Here is a 26,722-nt window from a genome sequence, read left to right as displayed (position 1 = left end):
GATGAAACCCTGCTGGTCCCTCAATAAGCTGTCCTTTACAAGGCTAACTCAGTTGTCCCCTCAAGACAGAGGGAGCTTGGGCCAGCATGACAGCTGGTCCCACAAACAACCATGCCAGAGCGACTCAATACATGGGACTCCCCCTGGCACCCATTGAGAGATGGGCCTTGTCAACCAGGCCATACCTCGGTCTCCTGGCACAGCCCGCTATCCCCCAGTATCCCCAGGGCTGCGTAATGGAGTATCCTGGCCAGCCATGGGCAATCGCGGTAGCGGATGTCCTCAGCCCTTCAATATAGACCGCAGTACCCCTGCCCCCGGCTTCAGTTAAAGGCTTAAAAACTGATTCCATCCTGAATTCGCCTGCACTTGTATCCTTGATGCCAAGGTTGTCTACCTGTTTTTGCGGCCTAACATGACTCCTCCTCTGCTAAAATTGATAATTAACAAAGGCACCTCCCCAGTGGACTTAATACAGGGATGGGAGGGTGGGAAAAGAAGAAATCCGGTCTGAAAAGGAGCAGGGGGTGCGTCTGCAGTCACCAGGGGCAGCCAGCAGTGAAAAGGGGTGCTAAAGGTAGCCATACCCATTATTTAACTGGTGGCGCTGCACCTGATGCCTGCCCAGGCGCCCCCGCCAATCACCTAGCAACCATTGGCTACTGACCCAGGGTGAGCACCCAAATTCAAAATTAGGGCCAGCATTAGGCCACTGCCCTTGACCGGTCTGATCCCGCCCACACCTGTCTCCGGGGCCTGCAAGCTCCTGCCTTGTCCCCTTGTCCACAGGTGGGGGACCGCAGCAAGACCGGTCATATTTCAAACCACTCAGATATTATACATCCACACATCCATGACTGGTTCTGCAAGGACACAACAAAAGATGTGATTACTGCGTTAGAGAATAATACATTCTCTGGCCATATTTATTACATCTCATAAACACGACAAATATTTCTTTCTCATGTTAAGTTACAATATGTACAGAATAGCATCGTAATTATCACACGTACATAACTAATACATGAAATTCCTAGCAAATGTTCAAAACTAATGTATCAACAATTTCCAGCAAATACCTAATACATGAGGAGTCATGTTTGAGCACTCCCTAGGCCCCTTGTGGCATCGACTGACTTGGACCTGGGATGAAACCCTGCTGGTCCCTCAATAAGCTGTCCTTTACAAGGTCAACTCAGTTGGCCCCTCAAGTCAGAGGGAACTTGGGCCAGCATGACAGCTGGTCCCCCAAACAACCATGCCAGAGCAACTTAATACATGGTACTCCCCCTGGCACCCATTGAGAGATGGGCCTTGTCAACCGGGCCATACCTCGGCCTCCTGGCCCAGCCCACCATACCCCAGTATGCCAGGGCTGTGTAATGGAGTATCCTGGCCAGCTATGGACAATTGCGGTAGCGGATGTCCTCAGCCTTTCAATAAAGACCGCAGTACCCCTGCCCTGGCTTCAGTTAAAGGCTTAAAAACTGATTCCATCCTGAATTCGCCTGCACTTGTATCCTTGATGCCAAGGTTGTCTACCTGTTTTTGTGGCCAAACATGACTCCTCCTCCCTCCTCTGCTAGAATTGATAATTAACAAAGGCACCTCCCCAGTGGACTTAATACAGGGATGGGAGGGTGGGAAAAGAAGAAATCCGGTCCGAAAAGTAGCAGCGGAGCGTCTGCAGTCACCAGGGGCAGCCAACAGTGAAAAGGGGCGATCAGGTAGCCGTGCCCATTATTTAACTGGTGTCGCTGCCCCTGATACCTGCCAAGGTGCCCCCACCAATCACCTAGCAACCTCTGGCTACTGACCCAGGGTGACCACCCAAATTCAAAACTAGGGTCACCGTTAGGCCACTGCCAATGACCGGTCTGATCCCGCTCACACCTGTCTCTGGGGCCTGCGAGCTCCTGCCTTGTCCCCTTGTCCACATGTGGGGGACCCCAAAATAACTATGCCAGAGCAACCCAATACATGGGACTCCCCCTGGCACCCATTGGGAGATGGGCCTTGTCAACCGGGCCATACCTCGGTCTCCTGGCACAGCCCACTATCTCCCACTATCCCCAGGGCTGTGTAATGGAGTATCCTGGCCAGCTATGGACAATCGCAGTAGCGGATGTCCTCAGCCTTTCAATAAAGACCACAGTACCCCTGCCCCGGCTTCAGTTAAAGGCTTAAAAATGGATTCCATCCTGAATTCGCTTGCACTTATATCCTTGATGCCAAGGATATGCCTGTTTTTGTGGCCAAACATGACTCTTCCTCCACCACAGGCCTGGATGGTTTCCCCACCAGCCAGGCATCCCCCAAGTACCTGTATATTGTAAACAATGCCAAACATAAAAATTGCCACTGGTTTCTTCACGGGCCACTTGTCACCATATTTATGTGAAGAACAATTCACCTGGAGGCATCCCACTGAACCGGCTTTCACAACTCGTGTTTTAGCAACTGTTGCTTGGTCAAGATGCCTGACTAATCCAATTCATTCAGGTTCTTCAGAAGATCAGTTCCACCTCCAGACTATCCTTCAGGATGACATGGGTCCCCACCAAGGCCAAGTCCAGACACCTTTTAGCCCATCGTGGCATTCTCCTCGAAGCTTCAACTAAGATTCTCCTGACAACATTGCCAGTCGCTGTCACCAATACAGGGATGATGACTGCTGGCAGTTGTACCCGTTGCCTCCAACCTCTTTGGCAAACTGGTTTAGATCTCCCAAGAAGCGGCTGCCTCTTGCTGCCTTGGCTGAACCGGAGACTTGTTTTTTGTTGCCTGATAAACTGGTTCTGAGCATGTTGACCTTGCACTCTCAATGAAGGAAAGACCGAGGATCCAAGCTCTGGCGTAAGCCATGTGACCTAATGGAAAAAACTGATAGAGACAGAATACATGTCATTACTGATGTCCCATTTGAAGCCTGTTTTTCCTTTACTGGCCCTCTTTTCTGACTATCTGGGTTATTGCCGTACCATGTTAAGAAAGGGTGCAAAGTTATTTGGTGAGCAACCTGCCTGTGGTGTTGACTAATATGGGGCAGGGGGGATGCTGCCTGACCTATCTGCAGGATTTTGCAATGTGACACTCGTGGCACTCACCATTCATAATAGCCTCCTTTTGACGTTCTCCCTCCCATTTCCCCTGATTAATAGGATAGCAATATCATTTTGAAATCCTTCACACCATATCACCTATCGAGGGGCAGGATAAGGATAACATTCTAGGACCAAACAAATGAGACAGAGAACCAACATCCCTTTGAAGTAATTTGGGCACCTGGTCAACTGTGACCTTAGAATGTTTGGAAGAAAAGCCTGTCACATAGGATGAGCATGACACTGCAGGTGCCAAATTACACTTGCTGTGTTGCAAAAGTTTACCACGCATCTATTCAAAGTAATTGACAGTGCTTGAAGTCAAAAAACACCTTTTGACACCCTTGCACACTATGGCCCTCATTACTACCTCGGCGGTCTTTCCTAAAGACCGCCAAGACTGCGGGCGCCAGAATACCGCCAGTGCTGGCGGTATCACTGGCTCCCTATTTTGACTTTGTAAGGTTGTAAATGTAGGTAGCAGTCTATCATTTACAGGACACTGGACACTCCATTCCAGAGTGACTGTGCCCTCGCTCAAGACGAGCCAGGGAGTGTTAAATAGGTACATGCATGAGAGCCTTCTACAAGACAGAAGCTACCGGAGACTCTCCCGGTCAGCCGTTAAGGAGGTCCATAATAAGCTGACATCCAACCTGAAGAGGACAGGGAAATTAAAAATATAAAGCAAAAAAAAGTCAAGGTCGGGGAAGCTAAGGGCGAATTAGGGGTAGGAGAAAGCAACATGGAGCACACAGGGGTGGGTATTTGAGGAAGGAAAGCAGCACACAGTGCAGAAAGGAAAATTAATATAATGTTCCTTGAATGTGGGTTAGAAGAAAGATGCAAGTCATCCAATTAAACCGTTGGTAAAGAAGTTATGCTCCAAGGGAGAGACAAACACGAGAAGAAGAAGGAAAGACATTGGATAAGAAGCTAGCAAAGCCCACTGTAGATTTTGGTATGGTCCTCTATAGGCCTTTGGTCAACAGACATTTAGAGTTCGTTTGTAGGCATGACCTAAAGCCTGGTCTCAAGTATTTTACCATAAGTTATTCACATTACTATGTGTAAAGAATACTTGTACATGCTTTTTTGCACCCTGTTCAAGGTAACACTCAAAACGAGGCTAAAATTAGTCCTCCCTGTGCTAGTTATACTAATTTACCTCACAAGATAAAAGTTATAGGCGTTGCTTGCTAAAATTCAAATTAATTTGAGAAGTTTTCAAAGGTTCCTATAAAGTTTCTCCAAATTTGTGGTCGCAGTCAGACCGTTGTGCACTCGCAGTAAAATCTTTAAAACAAATGAAAAAGATTGCTTTTTCTCAACCTATTGCAACACAGTTTGCAAATCAATACAAAAAAATCATATTGTTTTATAAGCCATGAACAGAAAATTACACTAACTCGCAGATGGTGCTGATTAACTTGATGGTGGGGGCATCATTACATCAAAGTATATTTATATTTAGCAGTGTAGTACATGTTTCCATAATAATTCTACATAATTATTTATATGAATTCCAAATACAGCACCTTACCTATGTTTTTCTTCTACCTGGTAGGTGGTATAACTCGAAGAATTTATATTTTCGGCAGCAAAGGGGTTGAAAAATATTGTAGAATTTTATTTTACAAAATAGTTTTCATTTTCGTTTTGAACACATATGTAAAGTAAGTTTTTTCCTGGGTCATGGGCACAAAGAATTGGGTAAGAGCTGCTCACACTGGGATGCAGCTCATTCGAAGGCTTTCCAGTAAATTTCTCATTTCCGCTCAGCGGTGAGATGTCTAATTGCTGTTTAGTTTCGCCAGTCCAGTAATTCACACTGACGTGCTAAAAGCAGCCCCAAGTAGTTAAGCTTCCATTCTGAAGGCTTTGGTGAGCAATCTTGACATCTTATTGTGGGCCTGGCTCTGCCAGCTGAGAGGATTCCTCCCTCGAATGGGCAAGCAATCTATCAGAAATTAAGCCTGTGAAGCCATGAGAGGTTGTGAAATGCAATGTAAAGGAAGGACCCATATTGTTTTCCTTCTTCACTAATACAAGGGGAGGAATTAAACTGTTGCCAATTTATTGGTTATTTATAGAGAAAGGGTTCACTTAGCTAAATGGGATTGCTGAAGGTGGTAGAACAAGCTGAGTTCAGAGAGGTGTGACTGTGCCCATCATGTACTGTATACCGGAAAGAAAGAACTAGTGCGAATGTGCTGCAGTAAAACAAACAACTTGCCCACCTCAACGCCCCCCCCAAAGCTCACTAGGTGCACAGTGCAATAGGATCAGAAAAGAATTAATGGTGCAGCTATTTGAGTCAGATATATTAAAACGGCCGAACCACACTGAAAATGCTGAATTACTGAAAAGTACTGACCAGAAAATCATATAATTTAAATTTAAAAATGCACCCTGCTTTGAAGCAGTATCCACAGGATTTATTGGGCTACAGAGCTGAAAAAAACATATTAAAGGGTGTACACTTGGCTCTTTGAAGTAGGAAAATAATTTCAATAAAATGGAGAAGGAAGCAAGATAATTTCTGCTGTATGCTGAGATTACTTTTTTGATTCGAGATCACTGGATTCCATGATGTTCTCCAGTCCAACAATAACCAGTTATGTATTTTCAACGAGTGAAACTCGAAACTCTCTGGTACAGTGGAAGACGTGAACATCACTGTAGGGTAGTGTGCCCTTATGTGTGGCCCTGCCAGATTTATAGGACTGGAGTTACTGGAATATCTTGGCCCTAGGCATGAGGAGACTGCTAATCAACTCCCAGTCATGTGCTCTGACCCCTAAACTTGGTAACAAAGTAACAAATGATTAATTGACGTGTGATATTTTACGAAGGCCACCGGATTACTGCTCAGAGAGTGCACTAGTGCTATTAAGTCAAACGTCACATGTGGGAAGCTATATAATTCTACACCACCCACATGGGTGAGTTTAAGAGTGGTCATTGCAGTCCTGTATAGCTGTAACCTAAAGGTGCAGCCATCACACATCAAAGTAAATCATTTTTCATAAAGAAAAGCCTCATTTTAACATTAGCTAAGTCACCCATAAGTAATGCCTTGGAACCAAAAAGATCTTGGTGCATAATGCAGAAGAGATAAGACATGTCGAGTACTAGGAAAGGCATCCGAGAAGTGAAAGGATTTAAGCGCTACTTCATGATATAGACTACTGAAAAATAGGAAATAACTACATGTTTTCCAATACTTAAGCCCTGGGAAGTGGTAGAGAAATAATCCTCACACCTGGCTGAAGCCTAGATAGTATATCATTAAATCAATTATACCAGTACCCCCTTCCTGAATGTAATTGAGTTTCTCAGTTCTGCTGACTAGGTGTGAAGAACCCCTCTCGGAAGAAATAAGGACATTGGCCTGCCTGCAGCTCTCCAGCAGAAGGACAGGGGAATCAATCAATCAGTTATTTATAGAGCACAGCTTGTGACCTGCAATGGTATATTCAGGTGCTTGAGGTAGGTTTCATACAAAAAAACTGATTTTGAAATTGGTCAGTGAGGGGGCGATGCGGAGGTAGAAGGCATTCCAGGCCTTGAAGGTGAGAAGGGGAAAGGAGCGTCCTCTGGAGCAGCAGTGGTGAGTGCGAGGGATCTGTGCGAGGACCTGGTATGCAGAGCAGAGGTTTCTGCTGGGGTGGTGGAAGTGCCGGTGCTGGTTGAGGTAGGCGGGTCCTTGGTTATGGAGGGCTTTGTAGGTGTGGGTGAGAAGTTTAAAGTGGCATCTATTCTGGATTGGGAGCCTGTAGATGTCTTTCAGGTGCTGGGAGATGTGGGCTCTCTTGGGCAAGTTGAGAACCAATCTCGCAGCAGCGTTCTGTATTGTTTAGAGCCTTTGCATGAGTTTGGTGATGGTGCCTACATAGAGTGCGTTGCTGTAGTTGAGCCGGCTGGTAATGAGAGCATAAGTAACTGTCTTTCTTGTGCTGATAGGGAGCCCCTTGGAAATGTTTCAGAGCATACAAAGCATGTGGAAGCAGGCTGAGGTGATGGAGTTGAACTGACATCTCATTGAGAGAATGAAGCCGAGATTGAGGATGTGGCCTTTCTCTCTGGGGCCAAGTTCCACCAGGAATTGTTTCAGAGGGCAGAGTGTTTACTGAAGATGAGAACTTCCGTCCTGTCTGTGTTCAATTTTAGGCAGTTGTCCTTCATCCATGCTGAGACACTCTTCATGCAATTGTGGAAATTCTTTTTGGTTGAGGTGGGGTCAGCGGAGAGTGATAGAACGAGCTGAGTGTTGTTGTCCTAGGAGATGATGATGTTGTTCTGAGATCTGATGATATCGGCGAGGGGCGGCATGTAGATGTTGAAGAGTGTGGGGCTAAGGGACGAGCCCTAGTGAATTACGGAGATGTTATGCTAGGTTTGTGATGTGAAGGGGATGGCGGACTTTCTGGGTGCACCCAGTGATGAAGGATGCCATCCATAGGAGCGGGTAGCTGGTTATTCCTGTCTGGCATAGAGGTGGATGAGTGTGTGGTGGGAGATTGTGTCAAAGGCGGCGGATAAGTCGAGGAGGATAAGGCCAGCAGATTCTCCTGTGTCTAGGAGGGCATGGATGTCATTTCAAGCAGCAATCAGAGCAGTCTCGGTGCTGTGGTTGGTTCTGAAACCTGACTGGGAGAAGTCTAGTAGGTTGTGTGTCTCTGGGTGTTCGGTGAGTTGGAGGTTGACAGCCTTCTCCAGAACTTTGTCAGGGAACGGGAGCAAGGAGATGGGTCAGTAGTTTTGTAGTTTATTGGGGTCTGCCAAGGGTTTCTTGAGGAGTGGTCTGACCTGGGCATAACTCCAGGCATCCGGAAAGCTGGCCGTGGTTAGCAAATCGTTGATGATCATGGACAGTTGGCGGGCAATCTTGTCCCTTCCAAGGTTGAAAAGATGGTGGGGGCAGAAGTTGGTGGGTGCTCCGGAGTGGATGGAGCTCAAAAGGGCAGCTGTGTCTTCTTTGCTGAGATGTTTCCAGGTATTGAGCGAGTGGTCGGTAGTGGTGGTTGATTGGAATCTGGGTGTGCTGGATGGTTGGGGGTCGAAGTTCTTGTACATGGTTGATATTTTGTTATGGAAATGGTCGGAAAGAGTGTTGTAGAGCTTCTGTAATGCTGGGATTGTGTTTTCGGTAGCTGCGGGGCAGGTGAACTCTCTGACAATGGTGAAGAGTTTCTTGGTTTGATTGGCGCTGGTTTCGATTAGAATGGTCAGGGCTTCCCTCTTTGCTGTTCTGATCTGTCAGTGGTAGTCATTGAGGGCTGATTTAAACGTGACTGTTGATTTTGTTCTTGCTGGTGGATCATCTTCTCTCAAGTTGCTTGCATCTGAGTTTTGTCTTGCTGAGTTGTGGGGTGTACCATTTGGCTTGTTTCACTGTTTCTGTGCGCTTTCGCTGGTTTTGTAGGACTGACTAGGTCTGCGGTGTTGGTGATCTAGTCATTGAAGTTCTGTACTGCTTGGTCCAGGTTGGGTGGGTATTTGGGCTGAGTGGTGCCGAGGGCGTCAGTCCATTGTTGCTGTGTGACCTTGGTCCAGCTGCAGGAGGGTAACCTGTGGTGGCTGGGGATGGAATGGTTATGTCCGGTGATGTGTACGATGGAGTGATCCATCCAGGTGAGGTTCGAGGTGAGGTGTACCTAATTTTGTTGCTAGATGAGAAAATGGGGTCCAGTGTGTGTCCTGCTATGTGCGTGGGGTTAGTGACTAGCTGTTTGAGGCCAATGTTGTCCAGTCTTTATAAAAGGTTGGTGGAGCTAGTGTTGGTGAGGTTGTCCAGGTGGAAGTTGAGGTCTCTGAGAAAGATGCAGTGTTCAGATTCTATGGCGAGAAGGGTGATGAAATCTGCAATGCGTTGCCGATGCCGGTACCGGGACCTGGTGGTTTATAGGCAAGGGTGCCCTTGATGGTGGTGTTGTTGTTGGTGTGGAGCTGGAAATTCATGTGTTCCAAGATTGGTGTGGTCTGGTTGTTGGTTATGGTGCAGGTGATTGAGTTACTGAAACCAAGGACTTGCTTGCCTCTAGGGACTTTTAGGAAGAAAAAAAACAGGTTCCTTAACAATTTTTGGCTAGAGAACACTAGATGAAAACTTTTCCACCTCTAGCATTTCAGAATACAATTGGACTTGGGGAAACTCAGAACCCAAAACACCTGCATTTCCTTGTACTCAAGATCTGGAAGTGCTTTTCAAGGGCCAGAGCAGCAGCCTCCATTTGCTAGTAGGGACATAAAGTACAAGAAGGACATCTTTCCTGTGAAGAAGCAGCAGACCAGTGGGTACTGAGGCCTGTGCTAGAGCCCTTGATGAAGAAAGTGGTTGAGTCTGTTCCCCCTACTCTCTGTACTCTGGCACCCTATCAATTTTAATTGATGATTGCAAGCCTAAGGAGTGACCATGTGAAAGAATGTCAACATTGACAAAAACATTAGGACTTATCTTCAAAAACATTTGATCTCCAGAGGTCTGGGACAAAATGCAGAGGCTACCGGAGAAAGGTGTGACCTTAGTGGGGAAGATTTCCATATCTGTCTCACTCAGAGTTTTTTGCTGTTACGGAAAAAACTTCAGAACTCCAGAATATCCTCTAAATCCAAAAACAAAATGTGACACTCGGAAAACTTGATCCCAGTGCAACTTAGGCCTGAATAGGACCCCACATTCATCATCTTCAACTTCAAGGGACTGGCATCAGTCACAGAGTCCTGTCTATTGTCAGGTACTGGTGACTGAAGACAGATGTACCCCAGGATGGGATTGAAAAATGCACCTTCCTATCCCATAAGGGGCCGCTATTCAGCAGTATTTTAGGATGGAAAGCAATGGGTACCGCCCAAGGGTAGGGAAATAAATAGCTGTGATACTAAGGAAGTTGAAATGAGACAAGGGCAATAATGAGAAAGGTGTCCTTACAGTACAATATCAGTGAATGCTCTAGATATTTCACTCCCACCCCACTGCCAGAATTCCCAAGTGAACTAATGAATCCAGAATGCACTGCTTCAGATAGTGTGATTCCCCAGCAGCAACTTAACAGTAATGGTAATACATTCCTCTGGAGGATGATAGGAAGCAGATACAAGCATAGGTGGGTGGAGTCAGTTAGAGGGATCCTCTCGAGGACAGATTCACTGAATGAGGAATTGAATTAGTGAAAACAAAGTGTCAAGAGAGAGGTGCAAAATAGTGAGGAATAAAAAAAGGGAACTCTCCCAATGGAGCAAAGAAAAATTAGAGCAAGGCCAGTGCAAATTATTAGAGTGTGATGTATTAAACGTCCATTCACAAAACGTGTCACAAACTGCGCACCAATGTTTTGTGAATGGACTTTGATTTTGCAAACCGACATTTGTACCATTTTGTCAGTTTGCAAATTCATCATTAATAGGTAATCACAGAACTACCTACCTAACGAATATATAGTAGGCAGTTTGAAATTTGCAATCACTTATTATTGGCTATAAACACAGGGGTGGTGGCCTGCAAGGGACAGCAGACCGCCATCCTTGTATTTGCATTCACAAACTGGAAACTTGTTTTTAAAGCAGTCCCAGTTCCTTATAAAAGAAAGTGTAGCTTTGAAAAAATAAATGTTTTCTGTTTGGGAAAACTTCAGCAAGAGCAAACAGTGATTCCCTGGACTTCTGACTATTCCCCGCCAGGCAGCCATTCGGACCCCTTCCCCTTTGCAAATCATTGAATGTTGCAATTTCCCTAACTTCCATTCCTGCATTGGTGTCTGCCCTAACCTCCACCACCACATCTGTGTATGCTGCTGCATTTGTCCATGTGACCACATTTGTGTCTGTACCTGTCCTTAACCCCAATCTCATAAAGCCTCGATAAAAACCACATCGACATCGGCCGCCAGTTGCTTAGCTTCATGCTTTCAGGGAGTAAGATGTCTTGGTGATTTCCGCTTGGAACACTTACTTGTCCTGGAGTCCAGCTTCTTTGTTGTCATGCAACAGAGCTGGAGACCACCACAGCTCCACTTGGAATCTATTTTGTTCACATCCCTTGACACAACCTTCAATGGTCACAAACTCAGAGACAAGGTTAGTGCATTACTCCATGTGAGAGAATGAGTAGAGATTGGAGAACATTGAAAGACAGTATGATTATTGGATAACAAGTGAATTTAAAAGACCAGGCTTTTGAGAACTTTCTGAGTATTAACTTTTTATGAAGAAAGTAGAACAAACTATAGACAAACCAAACCAGTTTCTTTGGAATTCAGTTGGATAAAGTTGAGAAATTTGTTGTCAAGGTGAGCGGAGTTTACACAGAAAGAGGCGTTTACACAGAAAGATGCAGCTCTTCTGGATTGATAAAAGTTTAGAAAGTTCTGCTACTGATCATATTATTCTCCTATCTTCCATTTGCCTTAAGATATTACATCTTCTGAAAAGGTGGAACAAACTTCAGTAGGCTCTGAGGTGAAGTTTGAAACCGAAATCTTAGAAGGGAAAGAACTAGAAAGCTCAAAAACTATATAGTGTTCCTTTCTTCCCCAAACCCTTTTCCACTAGGTGCCGCTGTAGTCTGAGGGGCTCCTGAGGACAGTCCTTGCGGGATATTGGTGGAATTACATCTCTCCCACAGAAGTCCTAGTTTCCTGGTGAGTGGACCTTGGCATTTACCACCTCCTGTAAAGGACTCAATAAATGGTCTAGAATTTCATACTGGAATTGTTGTTGCAAACCACAGACACATAGCTTACCAAATCGTAATTTGGAAGGAACGCAGCTTTCATGCCCCTGACACATTACTATTTCATTTCTGACTGGTAAAATCAGTTTTGTATACTTCCTTGCCTCTAGGGACTTTTAGGAAAATAACTAGGTTCCCTACCAATTTCTGGCTAGTGACCACTAAATGAAAACATTCCCAACACTAGCATTTCAGAATACAATGGTACTTGGAGAAAATCAGAACCCAACACATATGCATTTCCTTGTACTCAAGATCTGGAAGTGTTTTTCAAGGGCCAGACCAGAGGCTTCCTTTGCTAGTGGGGACATAAAGTACAAGAAGTGCATCTCTCCTATGAAGAACCAGCAGACCAGTGAGTACTGATGGCCATTTGTTACTTGTAATTGCTTAGAACAAGTAGTTACAAAGGGAAAGCAGAAACGGGCTTGGTCAACAGGAGCAGTCTTAGCAAGTCGGTGTGACACTAATTTCTATGGCTGTACATTTTTTAAAGGGCCTTTCCCTGATTACTAGGTAGTGTCAGGTGTACTGGCTGGATGTGTGAGAGAGAGGGAGGAGCCCCACCAGAGTGGTTTGCACCATGAAAGTAAAACTTACTTGCCAGTTGCGTCCAGCTTCTTGCATTGTGTTGTTGTTTTCTGGACCGCCTTATTGTATGGTATGGCCTTCCACCGCTCCAAAATGGCAACAGTCTCCATGCTGCTGTTCCTCGCTGACACCATCTCTTGATGCTATCTCTACCCCTGTGACCAGGCTGTGGAGTGTATGAGTGTGCACTGTCTGCAGTGGGGTGAGGGGCTTGGCGATAGCACAAGTGCAACAGTAGAGTCTTTCAATTCCATATTTCTAATAAATGAGAAGGTAAATGTGTTGGTCATGTTGAACTGCTGGGCTGTATTTGACCTGAACTCTACTACTGTAGGCCTGCAAAGTTACCTGTGATCCAGCCATCATGTCCACTGTCTTACATTGGTGCATTTTGTTTCCTTGTTGATTTTTTACATTTACACTTTAAAACTTCATATATCTAGTTCCCTTATTTTGATTTAGAGCATTTTTGTCATTTTTACGTATTACATTTTTCTTCTTTTTCTTAAACTAGTTTCAGAATTTTATTTAAATGTTTAACGTTATCTTCTTGCTGCTTAAATGCTTACTCCATACCAGTTAATAATCCAAGTTTGCAATGGCCACCATTAAGAATTTGAAAAGGTATAAAGAACCAGGACCTGGTGGTTTCCCCGCAGAGTAATACAAAAAGTATATGGAGATACCTGTTCAACAACTGACAAAACTACAGTTATGTATTCTTCTAGGGAAAGCTTCAATCTACAGTGAATCAGTTCAGTGCGACAGTCACCCTAAGGCCTCAAAGGATCCCATGATTTGCACAAACTTTCACCTGCGTTCTTTAAAAAATGTGGATTAAAAAATCCTGAAAAACGTACGGCAGAGTAGAGACGTTCTGCTATCAGACCACATCCCTTCCATCAAATACAGAGCATTATGCACAGCAAACATGAGAGGAGTAAAGTGAATGACTCTCCACTGCTGCTGTCAAGAATTGATGAAAAGGCATCTGATTGCATGGATTGGGCATTTTCATAAGGGTCCTGGAGGACTTTGACATCACATGGACTTTTATTTGATGTCTCAAAAATGTTTGACTGCACTACAGCACAGACATCACCAGGAACGATGAAGTCGCCTAGTTTATACTTGCAATGAGCAACCGGTCATTGATGCCCAATGTGCCCACTGTTATTTGCCATTGCGCTGAAGTCTCTGGCCTGACACATCAGATAATCAACTGCAAGAGGTTGAATAGTGATAGAATGGAATGCAGCAAACTACTTCGATAAATAGGTCATGCATATCCTGTTCACTCTAGGAAATCCAGACACTCACAACCCAAGAGAAATGGGAATTGAGAATAGAGCAAATAGACAGTCTTCGATGCTAACACAGACATGAGCGCTCTCGTCACAGAAAATGCCAGCAAGCTGTGGGTACAGATTGCAGTACACTTCTCAAGGTGAGGAAAATTACCTTTACTACTAATGCGCAGGATAGCACTATATAAAATGGTATAGACTCTGCAATCAAGCTATCTCTTTAGCTGTTTACCACTTACACAGAATAAGAGCTACTTTAAAAAGGTGTAAGGTGTATCACCATATTTCTTTAGCAAAATTCTATAGCTACTGTAAAACTGACCATACAATATAAGGTCATGTCTGAAGATGGCAAGAGTGTCCGAGGTCACAAGACTGGCACAACTAGCAGAATAACAAATTAGAGGGGGTGAGACCTTGATGTGGATGGAGTGCAAAGACCTTTGTCTGAAAAAAGTCAACACGCTGCACTAGGAAAAACAAACCTCTCCTCTATCAACACTTAACCCAATCCCTAAATACACCGGAGACTAGGGGCAAAGCTTTGGGGAGGGGGTGTTATACCCCCTAAGAAATGTATCTTCTGATAAATAGTTGGGTATAGGGGCTTTCAGTCGGGTATGGTGAGGTGTCATGTCATATTTCACCAGGAATTTTACACATGCAAAGAAAAACGCACACACACTCCCTCCCAGGATTTTTTGGGAACACTTCAAAAATGTTGGTTTTTCCACAAAATAATGTGCTTTCTCTCACTTAGTGTACCTACAAATCTGCATTCCTCTCCCTTTCTGCTCCCCCAAACCCTCTTGTGCGCCTGCTTGTCGTATAATGTATTTCAACATACAGTGTGATCGTTGAGAATGCTGATGCCCCCAATCTTACAGACAAAGCTACACCCCTGTCGGAGATGTGGAAATCAGTGCATCATAAATCCTTCATCACCCTATTCTCTGACACTCAATGGTCTGATATGGATGCATTGTTGGATTGGCCTATCGGTCAGTATGGCAGTCTGGCAAAACCAGAAGGGCCAACTTGAAAGTGCCAGTGTTTCGTTTTTTTTTGGCCTCATTGACCGTGATGAGACCACAAAATGTCCCACACGTTAGCCCTTTCAAGTTTGCCCATCTGGCAGTGCAGAGGGTCAGACTGATAGGCCAGTCCAACACTTTATGGCTATATTTTTTATTTACTTTGTTTACTGGCATTTTCAAAAATAGTACAACATACAACTTATTTCCTGTAGTATATTAGTTCTGCATTCTAATAAGGATTACTGTCCCATGTTGTTCTCAGTAGTGGGGATAGGCCCACTTCTTAAGAGTGTCATAGCCAGAGTGGTCCGGAACTATTTACATAGTGGACATGCAGACACGTCTTTCATTGGAGAGTTGATTGCCAAACGTCTTAAGTACCGTAATGCTCATTATAAACTAAAACAACTGTGAACAAATCACCTGTGTATTCCGTCATTTCAGGGAACACTGGATGAATGATGATTTTCAATATAACGGCATAAACTGTATTTAAAAAACTGGGAGTCAGAGGGCATCTGTTTGATAATTTTTTTAATGATATATGCTATATGAAACATGCATCAGAGAAGTGTTTTGAGGAACTGAAGAATGAGTTAGAAAGAATTGTGGAAATACCCTTGACTATGACAGTTCCTCTCAGAAATAAATGGATACACTGACAAAAACAGAACAAAAAGACTTTCATGAAGACAGATGCATCATGACACTAAGGCCCATGTTTATACTCTGCTTGCGCAGGATTTGTGTCATTTTTTTTACACAAATTCTGCTCAAAACTAACACCATATTTATACTTTGACGCTGGACCCTCCTAACGTCAAAATATCTCAGTGTGCGTCATTTTCTGGATGCGTGAAACTGCCTTGCATTAATGAGATGCAAGGTAGGCGTTCCCATCCAAAAAATGACTTAAACACCCGTGCGCCATATTTATCCAACCGCGCAAAAATGCTGCATGGCTGGGAGGCGGAGTCGGAAAATGGTACACATCCTGATTTGCATCAAAAATCGACGCTTGGGTCAGGGCAGGCGTTAAAATGGGGCAAACACACCAGTACTTAAGGAAAACCCACAGAAGCAACATCAGAGCTCCAAAAGGAAGACATGGAGGTGCTATTCATCCAGCATGCACAAAGACGCAGAGCACAGGAGCACCAGCAGCAGCTTCCACCATTCCAACAAGGACCCTAAAGGCAATGCAGAAGGCAGGAGAGGATATTCCGGACCAGGACATCCCTTCAGGGCCTCAGGGAACATGTCATCATCTAGAGGTACAGACTAAACTGGCAAGCCATACAGTAGCTGCTGCGCCACAGTTGGCACCCAGCTTGCAGACACCCCACATCATTCCACCAGAGACTAAGCTGCTAGCTGTCCTGCACATGTTGGCAAGTGCCTCTTTTCAAACCACTGGTGCCCTGGTTGCCGGGATCTCACAGCCCTCATTCTCTGCCTTCCTTCCCAAGGTACTGGATGCCATCATCTCCCTCACACCCCGCCACATCAGCTTCCCCAAAACACAGCAGAAGCAGCAGGAGACCAAACAGGGCTTCTATAAAATAAAATGGCTTCCACACGTGCATGGTGCCATTCATTGCACACATGTACAGATTGTGCCACCTGCTGCAACCGAGCATCTATACCACAACAGGAAGCACACACACTCCATCAATGTGCAGGCCATTGTGGACCACCAGGGATTGATCACCAACATCGTGGCAAAGTATCCTGGGAGTGTACATGATTCATTCATCTTCCGCCACAGCACCATCAATCAACACTTCCAGGATGGACGATATGGAAATGGCCTACTTGTTGGTAAGTACAGAAACCTAGTAATTTACACACTTCACAGCAACCCTGTAGGACACCCAACACATACACCACTACATTGAAACGTGGCCAGGAAGACACTGAGGTTGTGACACTGCTAGTCATGTTTGATATCCTGACCCAATGGGATACACACCTATGGACAAATGACAAATGCAATTAACAAAAGATGCCACTCCAGAGCCACAAGTACCAATTTAAAACCACACAATGACATGACATGGCCTTAACTGGCAGTGCAACTTGGAAGATGAATCTTCCAATAGCACATCAATAACATTCAATCACACACCCTTCCAAACAATACGTACTGTGTAAGGGGTGTGTAATGTGTTTTGCTGCAGGTCAAACACCATGAGACACATAGCATGATGATGCTGGCTCTAATGAAGGTGACATGGAATCACTGAGGCAGTACCAACACCTCACATCACTCCTGGGGTGACATTGCCCGCTAGCAATAAGGAAGTGGACTGTGCTATGAACACATATTGATGTGACACTAATGCAAAGTGCACACTGCTACACATACGGATTTAGACAATTACACATATACATAACAGATGTACAGGCACATGGACCTTCTGACACTTAAACCTTCACCCCCACAACCAAGTTAGCCAGCTTACCTGGAGCAGGTTCAGTAGCGGAGGTACACGTTTGCACATGAGCCAACTCGGTGAGGGCACAAAAATAGGTTGGCCTAGAACTTGTCACACATGGTATATTTGTGCATTGTCAATTGTGAAAACTTCAGTACTGCCAACTTATGGAGATGTGTTGTACATTGTCACCTAGCCAAATCAAATGGCCTCACTGTTGTGTTTCACATGCTATTACATATGTTGAATTGGATGGGATGTTCAGGTCATATAGTGCAACCGTGTTACCACCACAGTGGAATCGATTTTGTGTGTGGAAGTATCATGTCACCTCCAGTGAAGGCACATGACATATTGCATGGGAGATACACAATGAACTGCAAGTTTACAAATATACAGCTGATATCAGGTCAATCAGCCAAACAACAGTTTTGATAATTAGACAACCCAATGCAGAAAGAACATCCTAGAACCCTAGGATCCCACACAATAACACAAATACAGATGAGTCACAGACGACACAAGATAACAACTGCCATGCAAAGTGATAATCAAGGTGCAACCAACATCCAAATATTTACACTCATTTTCTCTTTCAACTGATCAGGGTTACGGGATCCAGCCATGGATCATGACCCCATTTGCCAACCCAAGCACTGCATCAGAGCGTGCCTATAATGAGGCACATCAGAGGACATGCACCATAGTAGAGAGGAATTTTGGCATCCTGAAGTCCAGATCCCGGTGCCTCGACATCACCGGAGGCAGCCTCCTATATTCACCTGAAATGGTCTGCAAGATCATTTTGACCTGTGCCATCCTGCTCAACATTTGTGTAAGGAGGAACATTCCCCTCTATGAACCAGACCCACAAATGCCTGAAGAGGAGGAAGAGGAGGATGCTGTTCTTGAAAATGAGTGGGACCATCCAAACACTGCAGCAGGATTGCGTCAGAGACAACACATTGTACAAAACTTGTTCTAACGCTAGTCACCATCACCACTTTGTTATCATATGTCATTAAACACCTAGCTTCATCACTCAATCATGCTCTGGGTAATTTTTATGCATCACATGATCCCTAGGAATCATAATCAGAGTTTAGCCTCATGGAGCATTGCAGAAATAAAGATTAGGATACAGAAAAAGCTACATAACATTTGATGGGTATGAATGTACACCCAACATCACACACAGTGTAAATTACAGTAAGTGTGACATCAGCTATCTTTGCAAGGAGCATATGTGACAAGGAGTCCATATGAGCAGAAAGTGGATGGCACGAGAGCCCCCGATATGACAAGCATTGCTCACAAAACATGCCCTGCACAGTCCATCTCAGGGAATAAGGGCCATATGTACGAACACATTTTCCCATAGACACAGAATTGGTAAAACCCTTTGATACATCTGGCCCTAAGTCCTGCCACTGCCATGTTTTCAGTCTCTGGCCACCCTTCTCTAGGGGGCCCTGTAAATGGACTATCTGTACCCTGAGAATCTTAATCTACACACACCCATACTCCCATTTGACTCCTGTGTGCTTCCCTCTTCAGTATGGCATGCCATAGTCATAGTTCATCATTCTGCATATGCACTGCCTGATAGTTGGTAGGACCTGTAATCAGCTGTCCATTGCTTCCCATGTGAAACGTCCACTTGGCCCTTTGAACTTGATTCTCAACTCCAGGACTTGTGAGAGACTGAAGCTGCACACACCTGTGAGCACTTCCATGCAGACCAGCCATTTGAACCTGCCTTGCCGTTGCTGCTGCCCGGAACTGCTTAGAAGCTGCCATTTTCTGAATCTCCTTGTTGTGCATGGATGTACAAATCAGTTGTGTAACAGAGCCCTTGGGGGATTGTGTAACGTTGCAGACCACAGCACAAAAACAGTTTTTAGTTCCCACAGTGTTTTTCCAGCTTTTCTTAGTCAGAGTCTGCTCACTGTGTATTTGCCATGTTCATGTTAGTTCCTGACAGAGCCTGCATCCTGTTATCCTGACTGCTGGTTCCTGTCTTTGCGTTAACCATAGAGGCTCCCTGTGGCTACATTTGTCTCATAGTTGCTTTCCATGCCCTCTCTTTCCTCCTGGGGTATTATGTCTGGTAGGTCGACGATGAATCCTCAAATATATAGTATAGTTTAATCAGTTTCCTTATCGTATCCTGTTCTGGGACAGATATTCAAATTGCCTAGTCCAGTCCCCATCCCTTGTCTGGTTTTGCATGTATTCGTTAGTGCCAAACAGTGACAGTGTGCTATGGCTGTATGCATGGATTCGGTATAGTGCCTCCAGCACTACAAACAAGGGTTGCCAATGTGTATGTAAGGACCAAACATGTTTGTGCCCTGATGGTCCACACACAAATTCACTTCTGCCGCCACCTTTTGATGGTGCTTGCGTGGTGACTAGCTGTGAGATTAATCAGCACAGAGGCACTGATGTTCCCTGTTGCAGTGGGAAGTTTTATAGGCCACCCTGTATACAAATGTTGTGATGAAACCTGCCTGTTTCCTATTACTGATCCATAAAGTTTTTAAGCACACCAAGGACCCTGTCGTCAGCCTTATTAGAGTTCTGCAGTGCCATAGCTGGACTATCCCCATGTGTGTCATTAGTTGTTCTTTGGCTTCAGTTCAAATCTGCTTTGAAGGATACTCTGTTAATTCAGGGAATGGCTCCACAGACTTATGACTAGACCTGTACGTAACTGTGACAACATGGAGGCCAATACTGACACAGGGTACACATGGCCACACACTTGAACTGGACACCTTTGTGCACTGAACCACTGGAAATATGTGAACACATGCAGCATGGTCTGCTGGTCCTCCACAGACACAGGAGAAACAAAGGTCATTTACATGACTCAAACTGTGGTGTACAAAATCTTTTTTGGATTGGAGTTGGGACTCTGTGTCACAAACACTGTACCTACCTAGCATGTTCAAATGCCTGACTCATGGGTAGTATACACACAAGTGACCATAAAGTGGTATCCAACATTCCATTACATGTGATGGCTTACATTTGTAACATTGCCATTATCAACTGTCCTCTATCTATCCTGGGCATAGTTTGTCATGGGAGATGTTTTGTCCCCAAAGTCAGGGAAGTTCACACACCATAAGATGCAACAGCTATGACAAACACATCATGACTGATGTACCTCAATGAATGGCATCTGATGGTTATACACAATTACAAGACATGCATATAAGCACATTATGCAAAACACGTCTTGTGACGTTCACACAGAGGCCCAACAACAATTGAAATAGCCAATTCACAGACATAAACACACAGGCCATGAGTGAATTTTTTAAGTTGCGTAGCCTTGCTATCTTCTATTGATGCACCACCTGCTCAAACTAGGGATTACCAATTTTAATTCCAAATGTTTGGATTGCTGTTGTGGCAGTAAGAATGCTAATCCAGCACAACAATATGAGTATTATGGTCCGCAGTAGTGTGGTCTGCCACATGTGCCCAAACACTAGAACACAAACAGCAGGCCCTAACAGCCTATCTTTGTATAGTTATACCCTTCATGTATGTAAAAAAAATGAGAAAAATGACACAAACACAGTTAAAGACAGATATTTTGACACAAAAGCGTCAAAAAAGACGCATATGCATCAAAATATGATGCATATGTGTTAAAAAATGACGCTCACAGCCATTATACATCGATTGGTCCCTAGCATTAATTCCAACACTGCACCCCATGAAATAGGTTATCAATTAAAAATATATTGATCCTTGAATGCGGGGGAATTTTTAAGCATATGCGTAAAAAAATATTGCCCGTAAGCGTCATAAAATTATACGCATCATAATAAAAACAAACACCGCATTTGAGACAGAAAGTGATGTAATAGGATATCCTGTATACAGAAATGGTACAGTGGGTGTACTTTCATTTTCACTTTGCAGTCTGTGATTCGTTTAGACTGTGTGGCTGTGTTGAGAGTTGTTTCTGTCCAAATTGTGCTTTTGTCTCCTGTGTGCCATTTCAATTGTCATCGGTTGTTTTTGTAATTGTCTCTGTAAATCAGTGTAAGTGTGTTTTTGTCATTTTTTGTGTCTAATTTTGCCTTTGTACTGCTGGGAGTGTGTAGTGGGTTTTGTAGTTGGTGTACTGTTGGGTTGTTTGTGGGTTCTTTAAGTTTCATTTTCCTACCTCCTTTCCCTGTATTTCCCTGTGTTTCCTTTCCTATCCCTATTATTTTTGTGATTTTGGGAAGGCCACGTCTGGAGAGAATGGGTGAGGAGGAGCTGGGGGCTTTCATTTGGCTGGTGTGCCACTTCCTCCCCCTGATGTTAGAAACTGGTGGCAGGGTGATACAGAGGTATCACACCGAGGTGAGAGGCCTCAGGTGGTCCAAGGTGTTGTTCCACCTAAAGAGAGTGTTCAACAGCCAGCGCAACAGCCACCAACTAAAACATCGCTGGACTGACCTTGTGGCCAGGGAGCAAAACCTGCTGGACCACCTGGGTGTGTTGATTGGTGGCCCTGTTGGTGAGTACAAATCAGACTAATTTGTACAGTAAAATGCTCTGTAGTGACAGTAGCAAATTTTGGGACATGCTGCATGCAATGTTTGTGTACATGTGGAATGCAAGTTTAACACACAGTGGCCCTGATTTATACAATATTTGCTACGCATTACCGTAATTTGCTGACGCAAAAGCTCCACAAACTTACAAAAGACAACTTGATCTTGTAAATTAGTGCTGCTTCGACATCAATAGAGGACGGTAATGCGGCACAAACAAAAGTATTATACATGGCCTGTGACTGTACCAGGAATGAGATGTATTTCACATGCTAATGCAAGGAACAAATGTAGTCCCCAATTATTTTGAATACATGTCTGAACTGTATTCATGGCCATACGTACAAAGATCTTCCTAACCTCTGGTAATATCTCGGGCAGATATTTTGACTTGGTTTGTGCAGCATTTAAATTTATTATGGATCCAAAGTAATGCACACTTGATAATATCTAAAAGTTTTGTGCTACTTTCCATAGCTGTAGTGTAAAAAAGTGAAGCAAATGGTACACATAAAAAAAATGAAGCTCTGGCCCTAAGTTCTTCGTTCCTGTGTGTTTTATTTTGCCTTGGGCACAATTGCTGGTACAGAGCTGATGCATTTGCCATCTGTGTCACTTTCTAGTCAAGCAATTTTCTTAAGTTAATGGGTCATCATGGGATCCCTGAACTTTGTGAATGCATGGTCACAAATTATTTATTTGCATGATGTTGTGCAAGGGACCCTGACTGCTTCCATCATGCATTTAAAGTGACAAAATAGTTTGCTAGTTTATGTTTGGTACACCCCTGCTGATCTAGAGCAGCATATGTACAATTGTTAGGTTCTCAGTATGAAGGTTATCACAGACATGGGTGTATGCTAAGATCAGAAGGCCAGCATTCCTGTGACTGCTGCCATTCCCAAGGTGCATACAAATTGAGACCTACCTCATCAAGATTGCCAAAGTAGAACATTTGCTAAACCATGTTTCAATTAGGGGACAGTGTCAGTTCGTTTTATAACCACTGATCACCCAACTTGACAAATGTAAGTTAATGAACGTGGCTAACTGTGATCTGCAATACCTGATATAGGTACACAGGGCCCTGAGTAACACATTTCAGGTGCAATGACTACACCTGTGCCCATGCATTCTGTCACGGATGATCAAATTAGACACTGTCAGCATATATTTCTTTGTTGTTTTGATTTAGATAAATGGCCAATCCATGTTTAGGGTAACATTGTCATCAAGTAACGCACAGGATCCCTGCCATCATAGTGTCATAGGGGTCATATACAGCTCTGGGTACACTGCCAATGTGGCATATGTAACCTACATACAACACAGGCTCACATATAATGGGTCTGGAGGGTTCCAAGGACATCTTGGAGGGTCTGCTGGCTAACGCAAATGCTGGCTAACGCAAATGCGGCACTAAAGAAGTATAAATATGGGCCAAAGGCCCATATTTATACTTTTTTAACGGTGCATTTGCACCGCTTTTTGATGCAAAAGCGGCGCAAACTTACAAAATACAATTGTATTTTGTAACTTTGCGCCGATTTGCATAAAAAAATTACACAAATGCGGCACTATGAAAGTATAAATATGGGCCTAAGAATGCAAAGTGATAGCATACCCTAGACTTATACACCTCTACAATCCAAAGACACACCCCCTGCTTTCTTAAATCGTAAAAAAAAATAACAAATGTGTACATGTATGCAGCCGTAACCACGTATATGCAAACAATTACTAATGTTTGAGCAAATGGGCTAAATATTTCCACAAAGGGAGGCGTGAGCCCATGATCCATCTCTGAATCAAGCATTTCGATTTCAATTACCCATTCCTGCCTATATTATCACCACTGAATGTCAAAGAGCCACAGAAACAGGTGCATGTGGGCAGTGCATTTCTGCTCCTACGAGCTGCCCACGTGGGTGCTTCATAACATTTTGGGTAATAACATTCACCAAACCCCTCCAACTACTAAATATTGTAGGTTAATCTAGCGGGAATGGACAGCAAGGCTCGTGACAAATAGAAATACTAAATCGGTGAGCTATTTATTGAAATGCTTGCTTTGAGACATAGAATGGTATGTGTTAAGTGCTTCTATTTTTTGTTAATGGCGTTACATTACATTCTTTAAACTGGCTCTTAAATCCCAAGCTGTCCTATTTTGCTCCCCTAAAAGGTAAATCGATGGAATCCCTTAATTCACACGACCTCTGGGACATGGAATTACAAATCCCAGTTCAGAAATTGAAGGGGGAGTGGATAGCTAGAAACAGGCATGAAGCTGGAAAAATGAAACCACATGAAGTGGAATCGATGGAGCATTAATCATACGAATACTGTAAGCTAATAGTACACGTTGCTTATACAGTTATGGCCAGCTATCTCACTTTTGCTCTATAAGGACTGCAGGTTCATTTGTTTGTTTTACAATTGCCTGTTGAGAACACTGTGGCTTGATGAGGTTAAAGAGTTCCTTGGAGGAAGAGGCTATTGATTTTAATTACAGAGAAAGAGCCCACAGGGACAAGAGGACTTAGCCTGCTTATTTAGCCATCGCTGTGCTGCAGAATTGCACAAGGAGAGATATAATCTGTCCCTCTCATTATTGCAATAATAAGGCATGGAAGGCGCTTTGGGGCCTATGGATTAAAGGGGGGGGGGTGAAGCAATAACCTCTGCCGAGTGCTCCTACTGTCCCCATAACTTTACAGAAAAAATGTATTATTGGAGAACCAGGAAACACTTACCAGTCAATATTAATTCAATTACACTCATGTTCCCTACCGTGGGTAAAACAGTGGTGTTCTGCATTTGAGAAATAAGGGAAGCAAGATGCACCATTTCTTAGGTTTGGCTGCTGTTGTGACTGTAATGTCTGTGTGTAAGGTGATTTGTCTCTGCCCGGGGTTGAGTTTATTAGGATCGTGATTCTGGGCACAGAGCATCCTGACCTTGAACTGCGCTGTAACTAGACTTGTAAAACCGTTTATGTGGATCAAGGGAGAAACTGAACAGTTAAGGGGTTAAGAGGAAAGCTGCGTGTGAGTGTGCGCACACGTGGGACTGTGTATTTTTTATGTGTGTGCCCTTGCCTCGGTTTGTTGTCCTGTGTGGGGTGTGGACTATTGAGCGTGTGCATGTGCATAAGTCTGTCTGGGTATGACAATGTGTGTTTGGCTTTGTAAATGCCAGAGTGTGTGTTTTCTACTTAAGTACTGGTGTATATATTTGTGTTTGTGTTGTTTGTGCCTTGTGCGTTTCTGTCTATCTGTGAATGTCTGGGTGCGCAGGTGTGACTTTTTGTGAACTTGTGCTTGAACACATGCATGTCTAATAGCATGTTTGTGTGTACATGTGTTTATGTCTTTGCGTGTGTGTGTGAGCACGTACCCATGTGTGTCTGTTTGTGGCTCGCTGTATTTCTGTCTGCTTCCTGTTTCAGTACTTGCATGGAAAGGCACGTTTGTGTGTGTGTGTGTTTATAGCTGAATCAGCGTGGTGCTGGATGCGTCCAAACGACTGACAACATATAAGAAGTATATTGCAAGTTGGCAGGCGCTGATTGGCTAATGAAACCATTTCCATTCAGTGGAAGGTCAACCTCATCCTTTGTTTTGCTTGACCTTCCATGCATGCATTTTCAGGCTCAAGAAATTATTTTCCTAGTCTAAATAATTGACTCCACTGTTATGTAAAATTAAATTATGGAATCTTGCTGATGTTTGGAAGATTTTTTTACCTGCTGGGAACTGTAAATATTGCTTTATTGCACAGTACAGTGCATTTTCCTATGCTTGGTTAAATACTTATAAATCACACTGATGTCTCAACGACCAATTGGATTTCTTAATTTCCTCATACATGCAATGCTTTTTAACTGCTGAGACTTTCTCGCATCTCCCATCACGCACAGCTTGGCGAGGGAATTTATTTGGTAAAAAAAATGGAATGTCAGCGCACATTTCCACTTTGCGCTGCTTTCATGGTTCAGGGGACTATTTTCAGAGTGCCCTTCTACCAGAGTAGGCAACAACAGTGCTTATATGTTCGCTACTGCTGTCAACATACGTGTTACATTATGTGGCGTCAGCTAAGACTGGGGGTAGCGTGCAAACTGTGTTTATGCATGTTGTGCCCTGCTCGCAATTAATGCTTTATTCTGTTTTCATTCAGTTTTGGGGCACACATGCTAACTCGCCCAGTTTCCCTGTGACATTGCCTTATTTCTATTAACACATAGGGGGTCATTACAACCTCGGCGGTCTGCATGGCAGACCGCCGAGGTTGCGGGCGCCAGAATACCGCCATTGCTGGCGGTATGGCTGGCTCCCTATTTTGACATTTCCGCTGGCCCAGCGGAAAAGTCACATCAACATTGCCGCCGGCTCGTAATTGAGCCGGCGGCAATGCTGATGTGCAGCGGGTGCAGTAGCACCCGTCGCGCATTTCACTGCCCGAAATTCGGGCAGTGAAATGCGCGACGGGGCTCTGCCTGGGAGCCCCTGCACTGCCCATGCCAAGTGCATGGGCAGTGCAGGGGCCCCCAGGGGCCCCCTGAGTCCCCTTACCGCCAGCCTCTTCCTGGCGGTGCAAACCGCCAGAAACAGGCTGGCGGTAGGGGAGTCATAATCCCCAGGGCAGCGCTGCTTGCAGCGCTGCCCTGGTGGATTATCACCGCCGGGGCTAAAATGGCGGTATACCGCCGGCCCCGGTGGTGCGGTAGCGTCGCGGTCCAAATATGCCAGGAGGTACCGCCAGCCTGTTGGCGTTGCTCCCGTCATTTTGGCCCTGGCGGTCAAAGACCGCCAGGGTCATAGTGACCCCCATAATGTCACAAATTGTGAGTGCTCCTGGGGGTGTATTACACTGAGTGCCCTAGGTGGCGCAAAAGGTTGGGCATCCCTTTTCTGCACCACTGGGGTAGTTCAATATTACAA

Source organism: Pleurodeles waltl, chromosome 1_2 (genome assembly GCF_031143425.1).
Source record: "Pleurodeles waltl isolate 20211129_DDA chromosome 1_2, aPleWal1.hap1.20221129, whole genome shotgun sequence".
NCBI classification, from domain to species: Eukaryota; Metazoa; Chordata; class Amphibia; order Caudata; family Salamandridae; genus Pleurodeles; species Pleurodeles waltl.
Note: the sequence above shows the minus strand (reverse complement) of the source record.